A 27,861-nucleotide genomic window follows, 5' to 3' on the forward strand; every position below is an offset into this window, starting at 1 on the left:
CAATGGCTAAGAGAAGAGGCTCTGAAGCCAGATTGCCTGTGTTTGTGTGCAGGCCCTGGCGCTTATTACCAGGGCCACGTTGGGCATTATGAAATCTCTTTTTGCCTCAGTTTGCTCATCTCTATACTGAAGAGAATAATAGTATCTACCTCATAGGGTTATTGTAAGGAATGCAAAGTTATTGCATGCAAGGCGCTTAGAAGAGTGTCAGAAACATAGTAAGTGTTCAGTTAACATTACCTATTATTACTATGGAGCCCTGGTGGCACAGTGCTTAAGAGCTCAACTGCTAACCAAAAAAAAAAAAACTGGCTGGCAGTTCGAATCCACCAGCTGCTCCTTGGAAACCCTATGGGGCGGTTCTACTCTGTCCTATAGGGTTGCTATGAGTCAGAATCAACTCGATGTTAGCTGGGGGTTTTTTTTGTTTTGTTTTATCATTACTATAAGGAGCCCTGGTAGTGCAATGGTTAAGCACTTGGCTGCTAACCAAAAGGTTGACTGTTCAAACTAACCAGCCACTCCACAGGAGAAAAGACCTGGCAATATGCTTTTTTTTTTTTTTTAAAGATTACAGCCTAGGAAACCATGTGGGGGCAGTTCTGCTCTGTCCTATAGAACAACAACATCATTGCTATATCCACTGAGACAATATTGTTTCTTTCTGTCCTCCATAAAGCCTTCATAGACATGTACTCTTCAATCCTGTCTGATACAGCAGTACTTACTGTTGGTAACATTCACACAGTGATAATTTTAGTGTGTGTCTTACCTTTCTACACCCCACATTTAATTATGAGCTTCTATGAGCAGCTCATTGTTCTCCTTTATGATCTCTCAGATATTAACTTCATGCCATTCTCTAACTACAATAGAGATTTGTTAAATAACTTCTTAAGTCAGAGACCTACTGGTTGTATGTAACAGAAACCTAAGCTGAGGCTACAGAAGTTTACTGTTCATGTAACTCAACCTACAGAAGATAATAAATAACTAGAATGCTGGACAAACATGTCAATAGATAGTCTTTCTCCTTTTTATCTTTATTACTCTTTTTGTGTCAATGATACCCACTCAACCCTGCATTATTCATGAGGCTAGAACTACGGTCTACAGGAGCTACAGGCATGTACCCTTTCGGATGGGAAAGACACTCTCACTCCAGGTCTAGACATAAAATTATCAGGGAAGGGTTCTGATTGGTCCATCTTGAATCATGTTTCTACCCATTTGCCAATCATCGTGGTTACAAATATGAGGTGAGCAGACAGCAATTCACATTAGAACTATATGGTATGGAGAATATTTATGGTAACAGCTTGGATAACTAGAGAGATGGTGATGCCATCAACTGAGGCCAGGAAAATAAGAGTATTAAGCTGGTTTGGATGAGGATGCAGGAAATGGTGAGTTCAATTTTGGACATGCTGAGTGTGAACTATAAGTAGGACTTTCAAGTGGATGGGTCTCAGAGCAGTCGAATGCTCAAATTCAAAACTCAGGGGAGAATGCACGACTGGAGATATAAATTTCAGACTCATAAAGATATAAGAAAATAGTTTTAAAATTATCCAAAAAGAGCTTTTACTTTGGAGTAGTATGTAGTAGATCGTAGCAGGCTGACATTCCCATTATATCAACTAAAAAATGTGGTTATTGTAAAACTCACACTTCTAAAGATATCTGAGAGCTCTGTGAGCAATAAAAAGTAGATGAATGAAAATTCTAGAGAAAGAAGAGTCCTTCATAGGTGAGCTGACAATTGCCAACCATTTATTCCCTGATAGTCCTTCAAATTCTGAATCCTTACCCTGAACCCAGAATTTGAAGATAAAGATAAAGAGGAGGCACAAATAAATGATATTGTAACAAAATACAGCCATGACTGGATACAAAACAAAAATTAATATAAAATAACATTGTGCTGGAAAATTTTAAAATTTAAGTGAAATCACAAAATCCTAGAAAAATGTATATATTACCAAACTGACTGAAGGAAAAATAGAAAAACCGAATGGTCTTTTGACCATTCCCTACCACCCCCCACCAAAAAAAAGCAATTGAAGCCATAGTTAAAATCTACCCACCAGGACACAAATGTGAATTCTATAAAACATAAAGGGACTGATCATTCCAATTTTTCACAAAAGCTTTTAGAGAATATAAAATGACTGACTTTTGGTGCAGGCTGAGATGAAATTAACTCTGTACACCCTATCTTTCCCATTGATTGCAACTGAAAAGCATAAGCCAAAAATAAATAAACTACCCAAGGAATCTGAAAAAGGAAATAAATAAAAAGTTGGAGTGGGAAGTTAAAACATGAAGAATGACCAGTACTTCAGTGGAGAGAAAATGCTAAAGGACCTATATACAGGATATATAAGGAACTTGAAAATTCATCAATGAGAAAACAAATGATTCAATTAAAAATATGAGCAAAAGTTCTGAACAGGCATTTCACCAAAGAAGATACGTGGAAGTCACGTGAAAAGATGCTCAACACCATTAGCCGCTAGTAGAGATATCACTGCACACCTATTCAAAGGGTTAAAATAGACAAAAGAAGCAATGCGGAATGTACATCAGAGTGAATTTTACTATAGCTAAATTAATAATTTTTAAATGTAAAATAAAATGATGAAATTTTCCCGACTTATTTTTAAGTCTTCCATAACGTAGATGACAAACCCATATTATGCTATTATAGTAAGAACAGTAAATTACAGAGAAATTTCAGTTCCTGATTACACACACACACACACATACACACATGCACTTTCTAAATATAGCAATAGCAAACCTGATAATGGTCAATTTCTTCCAAGGATGTATGGTTGATTCAAAATAAGAAAAAATTATAAATATAACCGCTGTGGAGCCAACTTCTACTCATGGTGACCTTAAATACAACAGAACAATAGGTTGATCATTGCTACTTTATCCTCATAATTGCTAGCATGTTTGAGTTCATCATTTTGACTATTGTGCCAATCCATCTCACTGACGGTCCTCCACATTCTCAGTGGCCCTTTACTTCACCAAACATGATGTCTACCTCTAGCAATTGATCCCTCCTGATGATGTGCTCAAGGCAAGCGAGTAAGACAAAGTTCTATTGTAGTCCACAAGATTTTCATTGGCTAATTTTCAAAAGTAGATCATCAGGTCTTTATTCCTAGTCTGTCTGAGTCTGGGAACTCTGCTGAACCCTGTCCGCCATGAGTAACCCTGCTGGTTTTTTATACACCAGTGGCAAAACTTCCAGTATCGTAACAACATGCAAATCACCACACTACAACAAACTGACAAACAGGTGGTGGAAATATAAAAACTACATCCCAGGTTAAAGGGGGAATTTTTCAATTAAAAAACCCCTTCAATGGATGCAAAAGTTAATTCAACAAAATTCTACACCTACTCTTGATCAAATTAAAATTCTCATAAGGCCTGAAAGCAAACACGATACACCTGCAGCAAACACAATACACAGTTGTGAAATATTTAATGCATCCCCTTTACAAACAGGAAAAAGATGAGAGTGATTGCTATCACCAGCTATTTTCAGTGTTTTATTGAAGTTTCTAGTCAGCAAAATAAAACAAGAAAAAGAAATAAAAGATAAATGTATTAAATTCCAAGAAGCTGCATTATTATGTGAAGGTAAGATTTTATACATCAAAAATTTTAAAGAATTTACAGAAAATTAGTATAATGCATTAGAGAGTTTTAGAAAACTTACCCGATAGAAGATCAAGACACAAGGCATCTGCATTTCTACACATTAACAACAGTCAAATTGAAAATGCAATAACAAATAATATTTACAAATTATAAAAATCACCACAATACATTTAAGTTGTTCAAGATGTTTATGCTGAAAATCATAAAACATATGAAAATCATTAATGAAACCCAAATGTTAGGTGGGTGATTCTAAGTTAATGGACAGGAAAATACAATGTTATAAACATGTCAGTTCCTCCTGAATTCATCTCTAGATTCACCAAAATTGCGATCAATATTCCAAGAAGTTTCTTTAAACTTGATTCACTAATTCTAGTAGTCATAGCAGAGAGCTTACGGTCAATTAATAGTGAAGACACTCTCAAAGAAGACCAGGCAGAAGGATTCACCCTGCCAGATACCGGGACTCAAAATAAAGCTGTAGTAGTTAGTAATGTGTGCTCCTGGTGCAAAAGAAACAAATATTCCAAGAAAACACAGTAAAGTGCCCACAAGCTAGCCCTTGCCTATATGGAATCATTATATATGATGGAGCTGACATTTCATATCCATCGAGGGCCTATTTTCAATATATATTGTTAATCGGTTACCTATATGGAAAAATATTAGTGGGTCTCTACTTCACATCACACGTAAAAGTAACTTCCAGATGGATCTCGGATTTAAATGTGAAAGAAAAATTTTAAAATCGTTAGAAGACAGTAAAAGAGAATGTCTTTCTGACCTCTGAGTAGCATAGAATGTTTAAACAAGATACAAAAATATACGAGCCATAGGGGGCGGAGCCAAGATGGCGGACTAGGCAGACGTTACCTCGGATCCCTCTTACAACAAAGACACGGAAAAACAAGTGAATCGATCACATACATAATAATCTACGACCCTGAACAACAAACACAGATTTAGAGACGGAGAACGAACTAATACGGGGAAGCAGCGATAGTTTCCAGAGCCTGGAGCCAGCGTACCAGTCAGGTACGGCACAAGCACAGAGACCTGCTCCACCCCCCTGAACTAACCCCGGGAGGGGGACCAGCCGGTTCCACGGACGGCGTGGGACGCAGCCGGTAGGAGAAGTCCCCGGGAGGCAGTGACTGATCTTGGAGCAGAAAGAGCAGCATCCGAGCCGGGGAACCGTCCCGCAGGGATTTCGACTGCACGCAGGTACGCCATAAACACGGAGAGTTGCTCCACCCCCTGAACTAACCCCGGGAAGGGGACCAGCCAGGTCGCGCGGGCGGCGTGGGACGCAGCCGGTAGGAGAAGTCCCCGGGAGGCAGCGACTGGTATTGGAGCGGGGAGAACAGCGTTCCAGCCGGGACACTCGGTCGCGGCACAAGCACAGGGAGCTACTCCACCCATCTGAACTAACCCCGGGAGGGGGCCCACCTGGTTCACGGGGGCGGCACGGCCACGCGGCTGGAGGGACGAGAAGTCCCCGGGAGGCAGCGACTGATTTTGGAGTCGAGAGTGCACCGTCCCAGTAGGGGAGCCTTGACGCTGGGTGTGGGGCTGGAAGCGGAGGATCGGACCGTGACTCCAGCGGGCCAGACCCCCTGGGGGCAATCTCCACACAGCCAGCACACATAGGTGACGCGCCCGCGGGAATCTCAGATATAACAGTCATTCCAAGCAAGACAAGCAACTCTGGCTATATTCTGAGGTGCTACTCTCCTATCTCTCTGTTCCCTCCCCCACCCTCCCCAGGCGGCTTCATTAACATCTGAATAGCCTGAGCCAGAGGGAGAACTCTGATAGGGATCTGACTGCATTTTTTTTTAGAGGATTTTCTGGAAAAACTAGTTTCCCAGTGATGGCTCGGAGACAACAATCCATATCAAACCACTTAAAGAAGCAGACCGTGACAGCTTCTCCAACCCCCCAAACAAAAGAATCAAAATCTTTCCCAAATGAAGATATAATTTTGGAATTATCAGATACAGAATATAAAAAACTAATTTACAGAATGCTTAATGATATCACAAATGAAATTAGGATATCTGCAGAAAAAGCCAAGGAACACACTGATAAAACTGTTGAAGAACTCAAAAAGATTATTCAAGAACATACTGGAAAAATTAATAAGTTGCAAGAATCCATAGAGAGACAACATGTAGAAATCCAAAAGATTAACAATAAAATAACAGAATTAGACAACGCACTAGGAAGTCAGAGGAGCAGACTCGAGCAATTAGAATGCAGACTGGAACATCTGGAGGACCAGGGAATCAACACCAACATAGCTGAAAAAAAATCAGATAAAAGAATTAAAAAAAATGAAGAAACCCTAAGAATTATGTGGGATTCTATCAAGAAAGATAACCTGCGGGTGATTGGAGTCCCAGAACAGGGAGGGGGGACAGAAAACACAGAGAAAATAGTTGAAGAACTCCTGACAGAAAACTTCCCTGACATCATGAAAGACGAAAGGATATCTATCCAAGATGCTCATCGAACCCCATTTAAGATTGATCCAAAAAGAAAAACACCAAGACATATTATCATCAAACTCACCAAAACCAAAGATAAACAGAAAATTTTAAAAGCAGCCAGGGAGAAAACAAAGGTTTCCTTCAAGGGAGAATCAATAAGAATATGTTCTGACTACTCAGCAGAAACCATGCAGGCAAGAAGGGAATGGGACGACATATACAGAACACTGAAGGAGAAAAACTGCCAACCAAGGATCATATATCCAGCAAAACTCTCTCTCAAATATGAAGGTGAAATTAAGATATTTACAGACAAACACAAGTTTAGAGAATTTGCAAAAACCAAACCAAAGCTACAAGAAATACTAAAGGATATTGTTTGGTCAGAGAACCAATAATATCAGATATCAGCACAACACAAGGTCACAAAACAGAACGTCCTGATATCAACTCAAACAGGGAAATCAAAAAAACAAACAAATTAAGATTAATTAAAAAAAAAAATACACATAACAGGGAATCATGGAAGTCAATAGGTAAAAGATCACAATAATCAAAAAGAGGGACTAAATACAGGAGGCATTGAACTGCCATATGGAGAGTGATACAAGGCGATATAGAACAATACAAGTTAGGTTTTTACTTAGAAAAATAGGGGTATATAATGAGGTAACCACAAAAAGGTATAACAACTCTATAACTCAAGACAAAAACCAAGAAAAACGTAACGACTCAACTAACATAGAGTCAAACACTATGAAAATGAGGATCTCACAATTTACTAAGAAAAACGCCTCAGCACAAAAAAGTATGTGGAAAAATGAAATTGTCAACAACACACATAAAAAGGCATCAAAATGACAGCACTAAAAACTTATTTATCTATAATTACCCTGAATGTAAATGGACTAAATGCACCAATAAAGAGACAGAGAGTCACAGACTGGATAAAGAAACACGATCCATCTATATGCTGCCTACAAGAGACACACCTTAGACTTAGAGACACAAACAAACTAAAACTCAAAGGATGGAAAAAAGTATATCAAGCAAACAATAAGCAAAAAAGAAGAGGAGTAGCAATATTAATTTCTGACAAAATAGACTTTAGACTTAAATCCACCACAAAGGATAAAGAAGGACACTATATAATGATAAAAGGGACAATTGATCAGGAAGACATAACCATATTAAATATTTACGCACCCAATGACAGGGCTGCAAGATACATAAATCAAATTTTAACAGAACTGAAAAGCGAGATAGATACCTCCACAATTATAGTAGGAGACTTCAACACACCGCTTTCGGAGAAGGACAGGACATCCAGTAAGAAGCTCAACAGAGACACGGAAGATCCAATTACAACAATCAACCAACTTGACCTCATTGACTTATACAGAACTCTCCACCCAACTGCTACAAACTATACTTTTTTTTCTAGTGCACATGGAACATTCTCTAGAATAGACCACATATTAGGTCATAAAACAAACCTTTGCAGAGTCCAAAACATCGAAATATTACAAAGCATCTTCTCAGACCACAAGGCAATAAAACTAGAGATCAATAACAGAAAAATGAGGGAAAAGAAATCAAATACTTGGAAAATGAACAATACCCTCCTGAAAAAAGACTGGGTTATAGAAGACATCAAGGAGGGAATAAGGAAATTCATAGAAAGCAACGAGAATGAAAATACTTCCTATCAAAACCTCTGGGACACAGCAAAAGCAGTGCTCAGAGGCCAATTTAGATCGATAAATGCACACATACAAAAAGAAGAAAGAGCCAAAATCAGAGAACTGTCCCTACAACTTGAACAAATAGAAAGTGAGCAACAAAAGAATCCATCAGGCACCAGAAGAAAACAAATAATAAAAATTAGAGCTGAACTAAATGAATTAGAGAACAGAAAAACAATCGAAAGAATTAACAAAGCCAAAAGCTGGTTCTTTGAAAAAATTAACAAAATTGATAAACCATTGGCTAGACTGACTAAAGAAATACAGGAAAGGAAACAAATAACCCGAATAAGAAATGAGAAGGACCACATCACAACAGAACCAAATGAAATTAAAAGAATCATTTCAGATTATTATGAAAAATTGTACTCTAACAAATTTGAAAACCTAGAAGAAATGGATGAATTCCTGGAAAAACACTACCTACCTAAACTAACACATTCAGAAGTAGAACAACTAAATAGACCCATAACAAAAAAAGAGATTGAAACGGTAATCAAAAAACTCCCAACAAAAAAAAGTCCTGGCCCGGACGGCTTCATTGCAGAGTTCTACCAAATTTTCAGAGAAGAGTTAACACCACTACTACTAAAGGTATTCCAAAGCATAGAAAATGACGGAATACTACCCAACTCATTCTATGAAGCCACCATCTCCCTGATACCAAAACCAGGTAAAGACATTACAAAAAAAAGAAAATTATAGACCTATATCCCTCATGAACATTGATGCAAAAATCCTCAACAAAATTCTAGCCAATAGAATCCAACGACACATCAAAAAAATAATTCACCCTGATCAAGTGGGATTTATACCAGGTATGCAAGGCTGGTTTAATATCAGAAAAACCATTAATGTAATCCATCACATAAATAAAACAAAAGACAAAAACCACATGATCTTATCAATTGATGCAGAAAAGGCATTTGACAAAGTCCAACACCCATTCATGATAAAAACTCTTACCAAAATAGGAATTGAAGGAAAATTCCTCAACATAATAAAGGGCATCTATGCAAAGCCAACAGCCAATATCACTCTAAATGGAGAGAACCTGAAAGCATTTCCCTTGAGAACGGGAACCAGACAAGGATGCCCTTTATCACTGCTCTTATTCAACATCGTGTTGGAAGTCTTAGCCAGGGCAATCAGGCTAGACAAAGAAATAAAAGGTATCCGGATTGGCAAGGAAGAAGTAAAGTTATCACTATTTGCAGATGACATGATTATATACACAGAAAACCCTAAGGAATCCTCCAGAAAACTACTGAAACTAATAGAAGAGTTTGGCAGAGTCTCAGGTTATAAAATAAACATACAAAAATCACTTGGATTCCTCTACATCAACAAAAAGAACACCGAAGAGGAAATCACCAAATCAATACCATTCACAGTAGCCCCCAAGAAGATAAGATACTTAGGAATAAATCTTACCAAGGATGTAAAAGACCTATACAAAGAAAACTACAAAGCTCTACTACAAGAAATTCAAAAGGACATACTTAAGTGGAAAAACATACCTTGCTCATGGATAGGAAGACTTAACATAGTAAAAATGTCTATTCTACCAAAAGCCATCTATACATTTAATGCACTTCCGATCCAAATTCCAATGTCATATTTTAAGGGGATAGAGAAACAAATCACCAATTTCATATGGAAGGGAAAGAAGCCCCAGATAAGCAAAGCACTACTGAAAAAGAAGAAGAAAGTGGGAGGCCTCACCTTACCTGACTTCAGAACCTATTATACAGCCACAGTAGTCAAAACAGCCTGGTATTGGTACAACAACAGACACATAGACCAATGGAACAGAATTGAGAACCCAGACATAGATCCATCCACGTATGAGCAGCTGATATTTGACAAAGGACGAGTGTCAATTAACTGGGGAAAAGATAGCCTTTTTAACAAATGGTGCTGGCATAACTGGATATCCATTTGCAAAAAAATGAAACAGGACCCATACCTCACACCATGCACAAAAACTAACTCCAAGTGGATCAAAGACCTAAACATAAAGACTAAAACGATAAAGATCATGGAAGAAAAAATAGGGACAACCCTAGGAGCCCTAATACAAGGTATAAACAGAATACAAAACATTACTAAAAATGATGAAGAGAAACCCGATAACTGGGAGCTCCTAAAATTCAAACACCTATGCTCATCTAAAGACTTCACCAAAAGAGTGAAAAGACCACCTACAGATTGGGAAAGAATTTTCAGCTATGACATCTCCGACCAGCGCCTGATCTCTAAAATCTACATGATTCTGTCAAAACTCAACCACAAAAAGACAAACAACCCAATCAAGAAGTGGGCAAAGGATATGAACACACATTTCTCTAAAGAAGATATTCAGGCAGCCAACAGATACATGAGAAAATGCTCTCGATCATTAGCCATTAGAGAAATGCAAATTAAAACTACGATGAGATTCCATCTCACACCAGCAAGGCTGGCATTAATCCAAAAAACACAAAATAATAAATGTTGGAGAGGCTGCGGAGAGATTGGAACTCTCATACACTGCTGGTGGGAATGTAAAATGGTACAACCACTTTGGAAATCTATCTGGCGTTATCTTAAACAGTTAGAAATAGAACTACCATACAACCCAGAAATCCCACTCCTAGGAATATACCCTAGAGATACAAGAGCCTCCATACAAACAGATATATGCACACCCATGTTTATTGCAGCTCTGTTTACAATAGCAAAAAGTTGGAAGCAACCAAGGTGTCCATCAACGGATGAATGGGTAAATAAATTGTGGTATATTCACACAATGGAATACTACACATCGATAAAGAACAGTGACGAATCTCTGAAACATTTCATAACATGGAGGAACCTGGAAGGCATTATGCTGAGCGAAATTAGTCAGAGGCAAAAGGACAAATATTGTATAAGACCACTATTATAAGATCTTGAGAAATAGTAAACCTGAGAAGAACACATACTTTTGTGGTTACGAGGGGGGGAGGGAGGGAGGGTGGGAGAGGGTTTTTTTTATTGATTAATCAGTAGATAAGAACTGCTTTAGGTGAAGGGAACGACAATACTCAATACATGGAAGGTCAGCTCAATTGGACTGGACCAAAAGCAAAGAAGTTTCCGGGATAAAATGAATGCTTCAAAGCTCAGCGGAGCCAGCGCGGGGGTCTGGGGAACATGGTTTGCGGGGACTTCTAAGTCAATTGGCAAAATAATTCTATTATGAAATCATTCTGCATCCCACTTTGAAATGTGGCGTCTGGGGTCTTAAATGCTAACAAGCAACCATCTAAGATGCAGCAATTGGTCTCAACCCACCTGGAGCAAAGGAAAATGAAGAACACCAAGCCCACATGACAACTAAGAGCCCAAGAGACAGGGCCACATGAACCAGAGACCTACATCATCCTGAGACCAGAAGAACTAGTTGGTGCCCGGCCACAATCGATGACTGCCCTGACAGGGAGCTCAGCAGAGGACCCCTGAGGGAGCAGGAGATCAGTGGGATGCAGACCCCAAATTCTCATAAGAAGACCAAACTTAATGGTCTGACTGAGACTGGAGGAATCCCAGCGGCCATGGTCCCCAGACCTTCAGTTGACACAGGACAGGAACCATCCCCTAAGACAACTCATCAGAATTGAAAGGGACTGGTCAGCGGGTGGGAGAGAGACGCTGATGAAGAGTGAGCTAATTATATCAGGTGGACACTTGAGATTGTGTTGGCAACTCTTGTCTGGAGGGGGGATGGGAGGATAGAGAGAGGGAAGCCGGCAAAATTGTCAAGAAAGGAGAGACTGAAAGGGCTGACTCAAGACGGGGAGAGTAAGTGGGAGTAGGGAGTGAGATGTATGTAAACTTATATGTGACAGACTGATTGGATTTGTAAACGTTCACTTGAAGCTTAATAAAAGTTATTATAAAAAAAAATATACGAGCCATAAGGAAAAAATTTGATAAATTTTATTACATTAAATTAAAGAATTTCCACTCATCAAAGACATGTAAACATAAGTCACAAAGTTGGTATAAGCATTTGTAATACATATAACCCAGGAAAAATGAATACCTCAAATATGTAGCCTATGAAACAATATGAAAAGATAAACCAGAAAATAGAAAAACGAGCTAAAGACGAAAGAATAGGAAACGTGACTGACCAATAAACATGTGACAGAAAGTTTTTAATCTCATTTATAATTAGAAGAAGGCAAAGTAATAGTAGTAAATTGAAAAAATTTGAAAGTTTATCAGCACCGAAGATGGAATCTGCAGGAATTCTCGTTCATTCATAGTTGAACGGATAACGGAAGAGCTGCTTTGAAAAACAGCTTGGCACCAACTCGTGAAATTGAACATACACATGTCCATTATCCAGCATTCTACCACTAGGCGGATACTTGACATAAACTCATAAACTCATAAAAAACTCATAGGTACTAAAAAAAAAAATTTATTTTTACTACAAGGCATGTAGAGAATGTCCGTTGCAGCATTGTTTTTTAAAATTGCAAACATCACGGTAGAACGTCTGCCTGTTGTGAAATGGATTAATAAATTGTGTTTCATAAAACAAACAAATAAGTTGTGAAAATAACTACAGCTACAATCATTAATGTGGATAAATCTTAAAAACAAAGTTAAGGGGGAAGAACAAGTTGCGGAAGAATATCTTCAGTTCGATGTCATTTCTTTGGCTTTAGAAACCATGGAGTTACTGCAAGGCTCCAAGATAACACCGGTAACACCCACAAAGCGCATATGGAGTTGCATGACTTTAAATAAGTGTGATATCTACTTCTTTTCTCCAAACATGAGCAGGTATGAAGGGTAAGGACAGATTCAGAAAAGGAATGAGAGCAATAGAAAGAGTGGGATTTAGAAAACTCATCTAGTCACAGCGCTGTTGCTTATTAAACTGACTTTATCAACTCAATCTTGGGCAAATCGTTCAGTCTTAGGGACTCAATCTACCTGTTTGTAGAAAGATCACTTGGAATGAAATGACATCAAGGGTCTGGAAACCCTGGTGGTATAGTGGTTAAGAGCTACAGATCTAACCAAAAGGTCAGCAGTTCAAATCCGGCAGATGCTCCTTGGAAGCCCTATGGGGCAGCTCTACTCTGTCCTGTAAGGTCACTATGAATTGGAATCAACTTGATGGCAACAGGCTTGGTTTTGGTTTAGAGTCTTTTAGATTTATCTATATATAAATATTGATAAATCTAAATATTGAGGGTGAGTTAAATGTCTCATTCATATAGTTGTAATAATAATGATAAGAAAAACAACAGACCCATGAATTATACCTGGCACTGTGCTAAATGTTTAACACACATTATCTCATTTAATCACCATTACAACTATTCTTGTTTCACTTATATGGAAACTGGGGCTAGTAAAGTTAAGTAGCATATCTAAGGTTATAGTTATGCAGTAGAGTAGGGAATCAAGCTCTGAATTTTTTCTGGATCAAGAACATGAGCCTTTAACTACTGAGTAAGTTGTAGTAATTTTATTCATTTGTTCAACAGGATTTATGGAGACCTGGCCTATGTCATGCCCTGACTTAGAATATAGGATAGAGAGATGAGTATTTGTTCCAAATGATTTCAAAATCTAGAGAGGGAGATAGCTTAGAAAACACAGACACACACACACAGAGACATAGATATTAATATATATCTATGTTCCATATCCTCTACTTAACTAAAAGATACTCAATACGTATTTGACGAAAAAATGAACGAATAAGTGAGACTATAAGAATGAATATATGACAATGAAAAGTTTCGGAAAATAAAATTAAATTTGTAAGGCAAAATTCAATCTTGGAAGAGAAAGAAGCTGTTTAAGATGCCGGGGGCTCTGACAAGAGTCCTGTCATGCCTTTCCTGACTTCTCTGGCTTTCCCAATGATCACTGCAGAAGCTGTTGGCAAGGATGCTCCCTGGGCTAAGCGGGACCCTGGATCAGCAATTCAGTGGGCTTCCAGGATGCCTGGAAGCCTTGGTTTTCTGCTTCAAAGAACCAAAGAAGGGAAAGAGAGAGGCAAGTTGTCAGTGCAGTCTGTTCTGCCACAACACATTTCATTGATGTGAATTATGTCATACGTGATCAGTTAAGGGTCGCTATGAGTTGGCATCAACTCAATAGCAAGGGTTTAGAGCCCTAATGATGCAGTGCTTAAGAGCTCCAGCAGCTAACCAAAAGGTTGGCAAGCCAAACCCACCAGCTGCTCCTTGGAAATCCTGTGGGGCAGTTCTATTCCAACCTATAGTGTCGCTATGAGTTGGAATCCATGCAGTGGCAATGGTTTTTTTTTTTTTTTTTGATTGGTTAAGAGGAAAATGATGTCTGTGTAATGTGGAAGTCATGTTAGCTCATTCGTAATTTTCCCCTGCACATTAATGTTTCCAGGACATAAAGTGATCAGGAGCAAATTTTCCCACAGTTAAATAAGACCTGAGACAAAAAGATAAAATGCCTTTCCTTAGCGCATGCAACAGCTGGTGTGAAGACTTCAAGAACTACTGCACTTGCCGCATGTTAAGCTTCTGGAGAAACTGGAAGACATTTCCCACATATTAAATCAATGGGTTCAGGAAAAAAAAAAAAAAAAAACACACCTTGGGTCAGATTTTTAGTTCCAATGAAACTATTACTCAGAGGAGACACAAGGCTCAGGGTAGAAAGCTGCTGAGCATTGACTGTAGCCTAAGTGTGCTTGCTGGTGGAAAGTTTACTGTGCTGGTATTTGAATTAGGATTGCTAACATATTTGTGAATGAACCCTGGTAGCACAGTGGTTAAGCACATGGTTGCTAACCCAAAGGTTGGTGGTTCTAATCCCCTGAGCCTCTCTGTGGGAGAAAGATCTGGAGATCTGCTCCTGTAAAAATTACAGGCCAGGAAACCGTATGGTGAAGCTCTAGTCTGTCCTATAGGGTCATTATGAGTCGGAATCAACTTGACAGAATACAATAACAACGTTTTTGTGAGTGCTCTGGTTATAAACAGTTTTGAATGATCTTCCCCAACTCCATCCTTCCAATAAACACTTTCATTTTCAGTTAACAATTTTACAACTTCAAGGCATTAGAGGAGAAATGCTTTTATGAGTGTGATGGTTAATGTTATGTGTTACCTTAGCTAGGCTATGATTCTCAGTGGTTTGGCAGATACAGGACTGGTTGATTTTCCATGATATAATATAATGTAATCACATTCCATGTTGTGATCTGATGTGATCAGCCAATAAATTGAAAGGGGTGTTTCTCTGGGAGGTGTGGGTGGCCTGCCTCCAATATACAAACGGATGTCTGGCAAAGCTCACTGCCTTTCGACCCTTCGCTCTTCTCATTGCCTGACCTCCTTGTTGTTGTTAGGTGCAGTAGAGTTGGCCAGGTGCTTCTTGTAGTCTGTCTTAGTCTAGAAGCTCAGCTGAAACCTGTCCACCATGGGTGAATCTATTGGTATTTGAACACTGGTAGCATAGCTTCCAGCATCACAGCAACCCACAAGCCCCCACAGTACAACAAACTGATAGACCTCCTTAAGCCGGCTGAAGTCTCCAGCCTGCTGCCAGACCTGCAGATTAAGACAATGAGTATTTAATTTTTACATAACTCAGATGACAGCCAGGGTCTTCCTACACCTTGTGATCTATATGTTCTAACTTTCATCTTAATCTCCAGAATTTCAAAGTCCTGCTCCATATTTCTGATGATTCTGAGGGGTTTTACGTTCCTTATGGCAGCCTCTGGCACTAGTCTTCAGCTTCCTTGCTTTATGGAATATCTCATCCTCTGTCGTATGGTGTCTCAGTTCCATTTATGGTCAACCGAGATAAGAAGCTCAACCTCATTCACACAAATGCACTCACAAACAGCAGGCTTATATTAAGCTGTATCGTGTTGGTTGACCTTACTGAAGATGTGTAAAGTTGGGTCATGGTTTATATCTCAACCAAACCAAAAAACAAAAAAAACAAACCCGTTGCCGTTGGGTCAATTCTGACTCATAGCGACCCTATAATACAGAGTAGAACTGCCCCATAGAGTTTCCAAGTACTGCCTGGCAGACTCGAACTGCTGACCTCTTGGTTAGCAGCCATAGCAACTAATCAATACACCACCAGTGTTTCCAAACCACACGACTTCAAATTGAATATGTGCCTGCTCTGTTCCTTAAGGTTTTTTACCTTCTCAGCACCAGGGATCTGTCACCCACCTAACATAGCATATCAGCTTCTTGCCATATTTCTGGCTCCTTCCTCCCTCCCTCTTTCTCTGTCTCTTCACTCTGTCAACCATCTTTCCCTTCCTAGGAACAAAAGAGATTTCCTCTCCTTTATATTTCTTCTCTTTAACCTCATGCAGAGTAGCTTATCTTTTTCTTTGTTGCCAGAGTGCCTGCCAACACCCATGCTTTTAGAGTTCCACTTCCTACTCCAAGCAACTTACTAAGGTATGTTGTTTAAAAGGACAATTTCCTCCTTAAGAAAAATTCTGGTACCAGCTGTTAAGATAATGCATTTTCACTCCCACTCTCTTTCCATAGGATTTTGCCTTCTAGGAATTGTACAAAAGATTCAGATCCAATGGCTCTTTGTTTCTTTCCCTGAAATACCGAGTGTGTGATTCACCATGCTCTTTCCCTTGCCGCAGCAAACCCTGAAGGCTTCTGTTGCGATGGCAACATCATAAAATGGCAGAGCCCCTGTTATCCCAAGGAGCAGAGCCTCCCTGCAGAGCAGCACTGCACATATAGCACGAACGGAAAAAAAAAAAAATTTTATTTCTTTTGCTCTAGTGAGGTGTGTGTTTTGTTCTTTTCTCCCACAACACAACCTGTCCAAAACTGTCTGAAACATGTTCCCTTCATAGCTGCAATTATGCTTCTTAAAAAAAAAAAAAAAATGCTTCTTAGCCATTCTAAAAAAAAAAAAAAAAAAATCTAAAGGGGGCTAAATGACTAATCACGTTGAGCATGTTTCCACGTGTTTGTCAGCCATTTGTATATCCTATTTGGTGAAATGGCTGTTTAATTCCTTCGTCCATTTTTTTATTGGGATGTTTGTCTTTTTGTTGTTGAGCTGAAGATGTTCTTTATCAGCTCTGGATATTAAACCCTTATCAGATGTATGGTTCCCAAAAATTTTCTTCCAAAGTCTAGGCTGTCCCTTCATTTTCTTGATAAAGTCCTTCGATACACAAAAGTTTGCAGTTTTGGTGAGGTTGTAATTATGTTTCTTTTCTGTGTTTTTTTGATTACCACATGCCAAGCCGCATTATAGTTGATTTTCATTGACTATTAAGGGCTTCTAAGAGCAAACATCTTCTGGCATTTTTGTGCATGCTTGGCAATTGTATTTCCTATTTCTACTGTTCTTCCACATTCTCAGAAAAGTGTCATTTGCTCATCATGAAAGTATCTATTTCTTGTCTTTCAGAAGCCTGAAATTGTGTGAGGCACTAGGGAATTAAGAGAACACATGATAGATTCTATTTTTAGAGGTATCTGGTGTCGCTTTAGCATGTGTTGAAGATTTTCAATTGATTGAATAATTCACTCATTCTTCAAGATCTATTCAGACCTCGATGTGCCATGCTAGCCCCCCTATTTAGCAGTAAACAAGACAGACACACTCTATGAAGCTCTTGGAGCTTGAAACCTAAGAGCAAATGGAAAAGTTGAACAAGTAACTGCAAGTGTCAAGCGTGCAGTAAAGGAAACTCATAACAATAACAACAATAAGTGACAATTGCGCAGTTCTCACTGTATGCCAGGGACTTTTCTGTGTGAATTATATGTCATAACTTTTTAATCCTCACAATATTACTCCTCTAATTTAATATTCCAAAGAGGGCACCAAAGCACAGAGAGAGATAAAGCAACTTGCCCTAAGTCCACATTTAGTAAGTAGTAGCTGAGGGGACAAATCCAGGTCTGGCGATTCCAGTTCCGTACTCTTAACTATTCTGCTATTCCAATAAAATCTGAGGGTCAGGGGAGACTTTCTGGAGGAGGTGATATTTAGACCAAGACCAGAAGTCTGGATTGAAATTGCGAAGGGGCCAGGGAAGCACTTTTGAGGAAGAGACAGCAGGAAGTGTGAGAGCTTCTGAAACCAGAGAGAGCCTAATGTGTTTGAACATCTAAAGCAAGCCCAGAAGGCTCAGAGTGGTAGGGCACATCTTCCTGCTGCCCACCTCACATTGCCTCAGCTACCTCCATGCCCCTGATACCAGCTCTTTGGAGGAACTCCATGTTTTCCCAGTGAGAATGCTTAACACCTCTTCCAGCCTGGTATTGAGAGAAAGGTAAAATCTATTTATGGAAGAAAGTTCTGTGACCCCATACATCTGAGACAATAAGATGAAGTTCTCACAGTCCCAGTCTATCTCTTCCAGTGAGAGTGAGGTCTGCTGGAGGCACTGGGGGGATTTGCTGAAGATGGTGTAATTACTGAGGTGACAGATCAACTTTTCTCTTTGAAAGAACCATCCATCCCCAGAGCGGTTCACATGCTTGGACTGGAAGTATAGAGAGCCTCTTGTTTTTTCCACTTCAGTGGATATTTGATAGTTCTGTGGACCTGTAGGAAAGAGCTTGAGAGTTTAAGAAGAACCAGGGGAGGGGAAAAAAGGTCTCTGTGTTGTTTCTTTCTGAATTTGAGGAAATTTTGTTGTAAGCCAAAGAAGGGATGGACAGACCAGAGCAAGATTCTGACAACTTCCTTCCCCTTTCCTTCTGCCTCTTCCCCCAACCCTAATTCTAAGTCTTCTCCATTAGCCAAGCAAAACTTTGGAGACGGAAATGTGGCTAAGCTTCACGATTCTTAGACCCCAGACTCCCTGCAGACCATGAAGTCTGTGCTACTTTATAGTGTCTGTGGGTATGCATTTGTTGTTGCCACTAAGTCACCTCTGACTCAGAGACCTTATGTACAACAGAAAGAAACATTACCAGGTCCCTTACCATCTTCATGATCTTTGAAATGTTTTGAGTCCGGTGTTGTGGCTATTACATCAATCCATCTCACTGAGCGTTTTCCTCATTTCTGTTGGCCCTATACCAGACATGATGTCCTTTTCTAGTGATTGATCATTCCTTATGATGCATCCAAAGTAGTTGAGTTGAAGTCTCACTATCCTTGCTTCTAAGGAGCATTCTGGTTCCTTTAGACTCCATTTATTTGTTTACTTACATACAAACACAAGCATCCATTTATTTACTGCATTAGTTTCAAAGGACTTCCATGAGCAAACACCACAAACTAGGTGGTTTATAAGAATAGAAATTTATTGTCTCACAATTCTGGAGTCTAGAAGTCTGAAATCAGGTTATTCTCCATGATGATGAGAATTTGTTTCATGCCGCTCTCCTAGTTTCTGGAGATGGCTGGCAAGCCATGGCATTCCTTGATTTGTGGATAACTTCAGTCTCTGCCTCTGTCTTCACATCTCCCCTCTGTCTCTCTCTTCTTTTATAAGTAGATTGTATTAAGACCCATTCTACTCCAGTGAGACCTGACGTTAACTTAAATGGTAACACCTTCAAAGACCCTATTTCCAAATAAGGTCACATTCACAGGTATCCAGGGTTAGGACTTCAACATATCTTTCTGGGAACACAATTTAATCTATTACATTTACTCTCTTTTATTCTGTGGATCAATTTTCAAGTCAGACAGATCTTGGATCAAATCTAAGCTGGGTACTGCTCCTAAAACTGCACTTTGGGCAAGTCACATACAATTTCTGAGCCACAGTTTGGAAAGTGGAGAAAGCATGTACTACTGAGGACTTCTTGGCAAATACTAGGTGTTCAATGAATTACATAATTATTATTATGATTAAATATCAGGTTTAAAGATTGTCATAATTAAACAAATACTTACTAAACAACAGCTTTGAACCACTGCTATAGAAGGTCCCATAGAGATGAGAAAAGAAGCCCCCTGTCTAATGAGAGGCACACAACTCTATATTTGGTAAAAAACATCCAAAAGAATCACAAGAACCGAATCAAGCCCACTGACTGAGATTTGCCTGGAAATGGGAAGATGAATCAGGTAACCAAGGGAGGGTCACTTAGGTGGGGCGAGCTCTCTGAAGGGGAGTTTTTCCCTGAAGGGTGTTAGTCCTTAATGAGATCAATACAACACAGTGTGATGGATACTGTAATAGAGGTATGTAGAAAGAAGACAATGACTAATTTGTTTGTGGAAAATCAGTAATCTGGGATTAATTCAAATGTAAGGAGATAATTAATCTGAGGCTTGAAGAAAAATTTAAATTTTCTTGATGGAGTTTGATATTATAGGCAGTGTGACGTGCATGGGGGTGTAAAAGAGTAAGGCACATTTGGAAAACTGTAAGTGTTTTGGTAATAAAAGAGTTTACAGTGCTTTGGAGGAAGCAGACAGGAAAAAGAATTGAGAAGTGAAAGCTTGGAGTCCTTATGACCTAGTCTAAGAACTTGGATTTAATCATGAAAGTCATGATATGATCATGGGGATGCAAAGAAAAAAAATATGGTCCTTGTTCCCGAGAAGCCTGCAGTTGAGTAGGAAAAAGGGATAATATATTTTATGCAGGAGATAATATGACTGGGTTGATTCTCAACCCACGTGTTGCTGGGCCAACCCCCTTTGGAAGTCTCTGTTCTTGCGCTGTGCCCATGGTTAGCTGATTCTCAATGCTCTTGTATCCTAATTGAAAGGCTGGAGGTTCAAGTCCACTCAGAGGTGTCTTGGAAGAAAGGTATGGTGATCTACTTACAAAAAATTAGCCATTGAAAACCCTATGAAGCACAGTTCTACTCTGACACTCAGGAGGTTGCCATGAGTTGAAGTTTACTCAATGGCAGCTGGTAACTGGCATATAAATAAATGACAAACTTTTTCTTAAATCAATGTGGAGCTGCTTTGGACACTGTGGGGTGAGAAGCCCCAGACTTATCTGTTTGACTTCTTTTCACCACCTTCATTGGCAAAACTGTAGGCATTCTATAAATAAATCTGAAAAACAAAACTCAATTTTTCTTACAACAGCTCTACAAGGTATTTATAGTAAAGAGTATTTATTTACCCCTATTTCAAAGATCAGGAAATTGAAACCATGGACTCTTTAGCCCAAGGGCATATAACTCTCCATCGCAGGGATGGGACTCATGCCTAAGATTTCGTTACCAAGCTTTGCTTCTTTTCAAGGTAAAAGAGACTGCAACTACCTCCAATACTCTGACTCATTCTCCCTCCTTCTAATTAACACTACAGTTAGTTCAAGTCAATTCACAGAGAAAAATCTGTCCAACTAGTTGTTTGGAGTCATTTAAATGAATAACCATTTGGTTGAATATTTTTTCTCTTCATTTTTTTCAACCGACAGTTGTGACACTGTGTAATCTACGTTCTTACACAGCAGAGCAATTAATTCAATGGTGTCTTAGGAACTAGATGCCCTTGAGGTTAAATAATGTCATTAGAACTTCCTTCCCCTTATCAAGTTCATATTTGAGTGTCTTCTTTTTTTCTGGGTCACAAGGGTGTCTCACTATGAACTCCTGTGAATAATCTTGATGTCTTTAGAAGCATGTAGTTTATCCTTTTAGGGAATTTTAAAAATTAGAAGTGACTTTTAGAGAATTCTAAAAATTTTTAAGTTAAAATGGCAAGTAGTCCAGCCTTCTATCTAATCATCTTTAAAATACCCATAATAGGGAGTTGTTGAGTCTATATTTGAATATTTCCACCAACAATGAGAAGGGTTGGGGAACTTAGGATGCTGAGCAATATATTCCATTGATGGGCAACCGTCAATGTTAGGAAGCTCTTCCCAGTATTGAGTAGCAATCTGGATGCCTATAACTACTACTGAATGAATCACAAATTCAAGATATTAGAGAAAAAGGATCTAACATTTTTGAGCATATAGTATTTGTGACTCATTATTATGTTGTAATTTTATATTTCATCTCTCACTTAATCCTTTGTGAAATAGTTATCATTATCCCCATTTTCCCCCATGCAACTGTCAGCTTGTCATACTGTGGGAGCCTGCATGTTGCTGTGATGCTGGAAGCTATGGCATCATTATTCAAATACCATCAGGGCCACCCATGGCAAACAGATTTCAGCTGAGCTTCTAGGCTAAGACAAACAAGGAAGAAGGACTTCTGAAAGGAATTAGCCAGCAAAAACCTTATGAACATTGTCTGGTATAGTGCTGGAAGATGAGCACCTCGAATTGGAAGGCACTCAAAATACAACTGGGGAAGAGCTGCCTCCTCAAAGTAGAGTTGACCTTAATGTTGTGGATGGAGTCAAGCTTTTGGGGCCTTCATTTGCTGATGTGGCACAACTCAAAATGACAAGAAACAGCTGCAAACATCCATTAATAATTGGACCATGGGATATATGAATATGAATCTAGGAAAATTGGAAATTGTCAAAAATGAAATGGAACGAATAAAGATCGATATCCTAGGCATTAGTGAGCTGAAATGGACTGGTACTGGTCATTTTCAATCAGACAATCATATTGTCTACCATGCGAGGAATGACAACTTGAAGAGGAACAGCATTGCATTCATTGACAAAAAGAACATTTCAAGATCTATGCTGAAGTACAACACTCAACAGTGTCAGAGTTGGGATAATAGCCATATGCTGACATGGAAGAGCAGTTAAAACTATTATTCACATTTACCCACCAGCCACTAAGGCCAAAGATGAAGACATTGAAGATTTTTACCAACTTCTGCAGTCTGAAATTGATCAAACATGCAATCAGGATGCGTTGGTAGTTACTGGTGATTGGAATGTGAAAGTTGGAAACAAAGAAGGATTAGTAGCTGGAAAATATGGCCTTAATGAGAAATGATGCTGGAGGTCACATGATAGACTTTTGCAAGACCAATGACTTCTTCATTGCAAATACCTTTTTTCAACAACATAAAAGGCAACTATACATGTGGACCTCACCAGATGGAATACACAGGAATCAAATCAAATCGTGAATGGAAAAGCTCAGTATCATCAGTCAAAATAAGGCCAGGGGCTGACTGTGGGACAGACCATCCATTGCTCATATGCAAGTTCAAGTTGAAGCTAAAGAAAATTAAAACAAGTCCAGAAGAGCCAAAGTACAACCTTGAGTATATCCCAACTGAATTTACAGACCATCTCAAGAACAGATTTGATGCGTTGAACACTAATTATGAAGACCACAGAAGTTGTGGAGTGACGTCAAGGACCTCATGCATGAAGAAAGCAAGAGGTCATTAAAAAGATAGGAAAAAAGAAAAGACCAAAAAGGATGTCAAAAGAGACTCTGAAACTTACCTTTGAACACTGAGTAGCTAAAGCAAATGGAAGAAATGATGAAGTAAAAGAGCTGAAGAGAAGATTTCAAAGGGAGGCTCGAGAAAACAAAGTATTATAATGACATGTGCAAAGACCTTGGGTTAGAAAACCAAAAGGGAAAAATATGCTTGGCGTTTCTCAAACTGAAAGAACTGAAGAAAAAAAATCAAGCGTCCAGTTGCAGTATTGAAGGATTCCATGGGGGAAAATATTAAATGATGCAAGAAGCATCAAAAGATGGAAGGAATACACAGAGTCACAGTACCAGAAAGAATTGGTTGACATTCAACCACTTCAGGAGGTAGCATATGATCAGGAACCAATGGTACTGAAGGAAGAGGTCCAAGTTGTACTGAAGGCATTGGTGAAAAACAAGACTCCAGGAATTGATGGAATATCAGTTGAGATGTTTCAACAAAGGGATGCAGCACTAGAAGTGCTCACTCATCTATGCCAAGAAGTTTGGAAGACAGCTACCTGGCCATCCTACTGGAAGAGATCCATATTTATGCCTATTCCAAAGAAAGGTGACCCAAACCAATGGGGAAATTATCAAACAGTATCATCAATATCACACACAAGTAAAATTTTGCTGAAGATCATTCAAAACCAGCTGCCACTGTATATCGATCAACAGAGAAGTGCCAGAAATTCAAGCCAGATTCAGAAAAGGACTTGGAACCAGGAATATCATTGCTGATGTCAGATGGACCCTGCCTGAAGCAGAGAATACCAGAAAGATTTTTACCTGTGTTTTATTGACTACACAAAGATATTCAACTGTGTGGATCATAACAAATTATGGATAACATTGAGAAGAATGGGAACCCAAGAAAACTTAATTGTGCTCATGAGGAATCTGTACATAGAACAAGAGATAGTCATTTGAACAGAACAAGGGGATACTGCATGGTTTAAAGTCAGGAAAGTTGTGCATCAGGGTTGTATCCTTTCACCATACTTATTCAATCTGTATGCTGGGCAAATAATCCAAGAATCTGGACTATATGAAGAAGAATGGGGCATCAGGATTGTAAGAAGACTTATTAACAACCTGCATTATGCAGATGGCACAGCCTGCTGGCTGAAAGTTAAGAGGACTTGAAGCGTTTACTGATGAAGATCAAAGACTTCAGTCTTCAGTATGGATTACACCTCAACATAAAGAAAACAAAACTCCTCACAATGGGATAAATAAGTGACATCCTGCTAAATAGAAAAAAGATTGAAGTCATCAAGAATTTCATTTTACTTGGATTGATAATCAAAACTCATGGAAGCCGCAGTCAAGAAATTGAAGAACGCATTGAGTTGGGCAAATCTACTGCAAAAGACTTCCTCAAAGTTTTAAAAAGCAAAGATATCACCTTGAAGTCTAAAGTGTGCCTGACCCAAGCCATGGTATTTTCAATCGCTTCATATGCATGAAAAAGCTGGACAATAAATAAGGAAGACCAGGAAGAATTGATGCCTTTGAATTATGATGTTTGTGAAGAATATTCAATATACCACAGACAGCCTGAAGGAAGAACAAATTTGTCTCGGAAGAAGTAGAGCCAGAAAGCTCATAGAAGTAAGGATGGTGAGACTTCATCTTTGGACTTGTTATCTGGAGGGATCAGTCCCTGGAGAAGGATATCATGCTTGGTAAAGTAGAGAGGGTCAGTGAAAAAGAGAAAGACCCTCAAGAAGATGTATTTTCACAATGGCTGCAATGATGGACTCAAGCATAGCAACAATTTTGAGAATGGCACATGACTGGGCAGTGTTTGTTTCTGTTGTACGTAAGGTCCCTATGAGCCCAAACTGACTGTATGACACCTGACAACAACAACAAAATCCCCATTTTACAGATGGAGAAATCAAGGCTAAGATAACTTGAACTGCTTGTTACCCTAGCTAATAAAAGATATAATTTTGATTTAAATACCAACTCTGGCTTCTAAGCTTATTATCTTTCTATTACCTCACTATAGTCATCTAAGGTCTCAGAAATCCTGAAATTCAGTAGTCCTCACCATTTCCTTCTCACCCATGCCTTTCATTCCCCTATAAGAGCAGCTCTCATTACATGTTGCTATTCTTCTTAGTAATGGCAGATGGGGTAGAGGAAGGAGAACATCATTTTCTTCTCTCTTTCCTTTAAGAAAGCAGCTATCAGAATCATCAGGGAGCTTGTAAAGTTTTAAGAAAGCACGCTTAAAAAATATTGACAAATCCCAAATCCCCCCTCTATCACAAGTATATACCATCACCATCATTAAGAATCTCTGCTAATTTAAACTCTGCATTTTACCAATCTAAAATTTGCTGCCCAGGGGGGTACATTTCAAAAGAAATGTTTGTAGATGGATGTTCACTTAATGTAAGTCTGCACCAGGGGAAAATTTGCATGTCTCAGAAGGGCAGCTACGTTAATTCAAAGTCAACTTCAAACTGGACCCTCTTCAGGTCATATAGATATGCACTTTGGGACTTCAAAGGCAACTCATACATCAATCCAAAGGCTATCACCAAGGTGAGTTATCACAGTTAGTGCAATATCAGCACTATTTATCTATATCAAAGGGATCTGGGGTGGATGTGTCCACAGTTTGAGTTTAGGGTCAATGTGGAAGAAGGCATTTTTCACAATTTTCAAATCAGCTTAAGCAAATTAGTGTCTGGATAAATCATGACTAATCTAGCCACGAGGCTTTCAACGCAACTTCAAAGTCAGTTCTGATTTCAATTTTTCATCTCTGTAATATGTCAAAAATTCCCTACCTGTTCTTTCTTGTTCGTTTTTTATTCTTAATCGAGGTATAGGGATGAATCAGTATTGGCCCATTTCTTAAGGGAAGGGAAAGGAAATGATTGCATTTCTTCTGTATAAGGGGGCCTGGTGTCATTGTGGTTAAGAGCTTCGCTGATAACCAAAAAGTTGGCAGTTCGAATCCACCAGCCACTCCTTGGAAACCCTAAGGGGCAATTCTCTCTTATAGGGTTGCTATGGGTCAGAAATTGACTCCAGGGCAATGGGTTTGGGTTTTTTTTTTTTTTTTTTTTGGTTTCTTCTGTATAAAAGGAATGTTCACAAACATTATTTGTTAAACCCTCACATTAACACTTTGAGGTGTATATTATTGTTTTCATATTATAGGTAAGAAGTTGAGGCTCAAAGAGTTTTTGTAATGTGCCAAAAGTTAAGTAAACATTCAGGGACAGAGCCAGGATTAAATCTAAGGAGTGTGAATCTTCTTAGTTAAGACTAGAGAAAATTCCTCAGAGTCTGGAGAAATTCCTTGAGTGGTAGAATAGAACTTTTAAAACTATAACCTAATTGCTGGGTTGTAACAACATCTAACATTACATAGCTATTCCCATGAACCAGGCCCTGTTACATACAGTGTATTAGCTCATTTGATCCAATACTTGAAGGTAGGCCTTTATATTATCCCCCATTTTACAGAGGAGGAAACTTAGGCGTAACTCCTTAGTTAAGCCCACATTTTTGGTCCAACAGCTAGTCAATGGAGAAGCTAGAATTCATAGTCTAACTCCATGCTCTTAACCATTAACCTACACTATAATCTTGCTGGGAAGACTTCAATAATGGAGATAGGCTATCCACATGGGGCCTAGAGTGTTTACTTCATTTGTGGAAGGGGAGTGGAGTTGCTCTGACATATGATGATGGCAGGTCATCTGGATAATGAATTAATAAGGTGAGTTGTATGAGCTTAATGACTAATACCATCAAAATGTGCTTGTTTTGATATCAGGCTCAGTAAGCAAATTTCTGGGAAACTTTGGTTTGACGTGTGGCCTCCCTAAGGCACAGACTGACTCACCCTACTCCCATCCCATGATCTTCTGCCTATAGGCTGAAGTCCAAGTCCCGGGACCCTGCATTCATGGTCTTCCCTGAGATGGCATCTACCTGTCCCCTTCAGCTTCTGTCACTTGCATCCTATTCTCACAGGCTGTTTTGTACCTCCATAGCTTTGTGAGTAGATGGTCAGCAAAAAAGAGGAAGACCCTCAACAAGATGAATTGACACAGTGACTGTGACCATGGGCTCAAGCATAACAACGATTGTGAGGATGGCGCAGGACCAGGTTTCGTTCTGTTATACGTACTGTCACTATGAATTGGAACTGACTTGATGGCATCTAAGAACAACAACAACAAAGTTTTGTGAGTGCTCTACCTTCTGCCTGGAGTGTCTTTTTTACCATCTCAATCTAACAAACTCCTACTTACCCTTTAAAACAGCTTGAGCAGCCATTATTCTCAAATCTCTCCTGATTCTTCCAAGCAGAGTTAACCTCTCTAAAGTTAACCTCACTAAAGTGGCACTGAGGTCCCTAATACCAAATTTTCATTTCTTGCTTTATATGCCTGCCTGTTTTTGCTAACAATTGTTGCTCCTAAAAACCAAAACCAAACCATTTACCAAAGAGTTGATTTTGGCTCATGACAACAACCTATGTGTGTCAGCTCCTAAAGGGAAGAAAGGATTATTGTTCATCTTTGTTATTGTTAGGTGTCATTGAGTCACTTCTGACTTATAGTGACCCTGT

Source organism: Elephas maximus, chromosome 4 (assembly GCF_024166365.1).
Source record: "Elephas maximus indicus isolate mEleMax1 chromosome 4, mEleMax1 primary haplotype, whole genome shotgun sequence".
In the NCBI taxonomy this organism is placed as follows: domain Eukaryota; kingdom Metazoa; phylum Chordata; class Mammalia; order Proboscidea; family Elephantidae; genus Elephas; species Elephas maximus.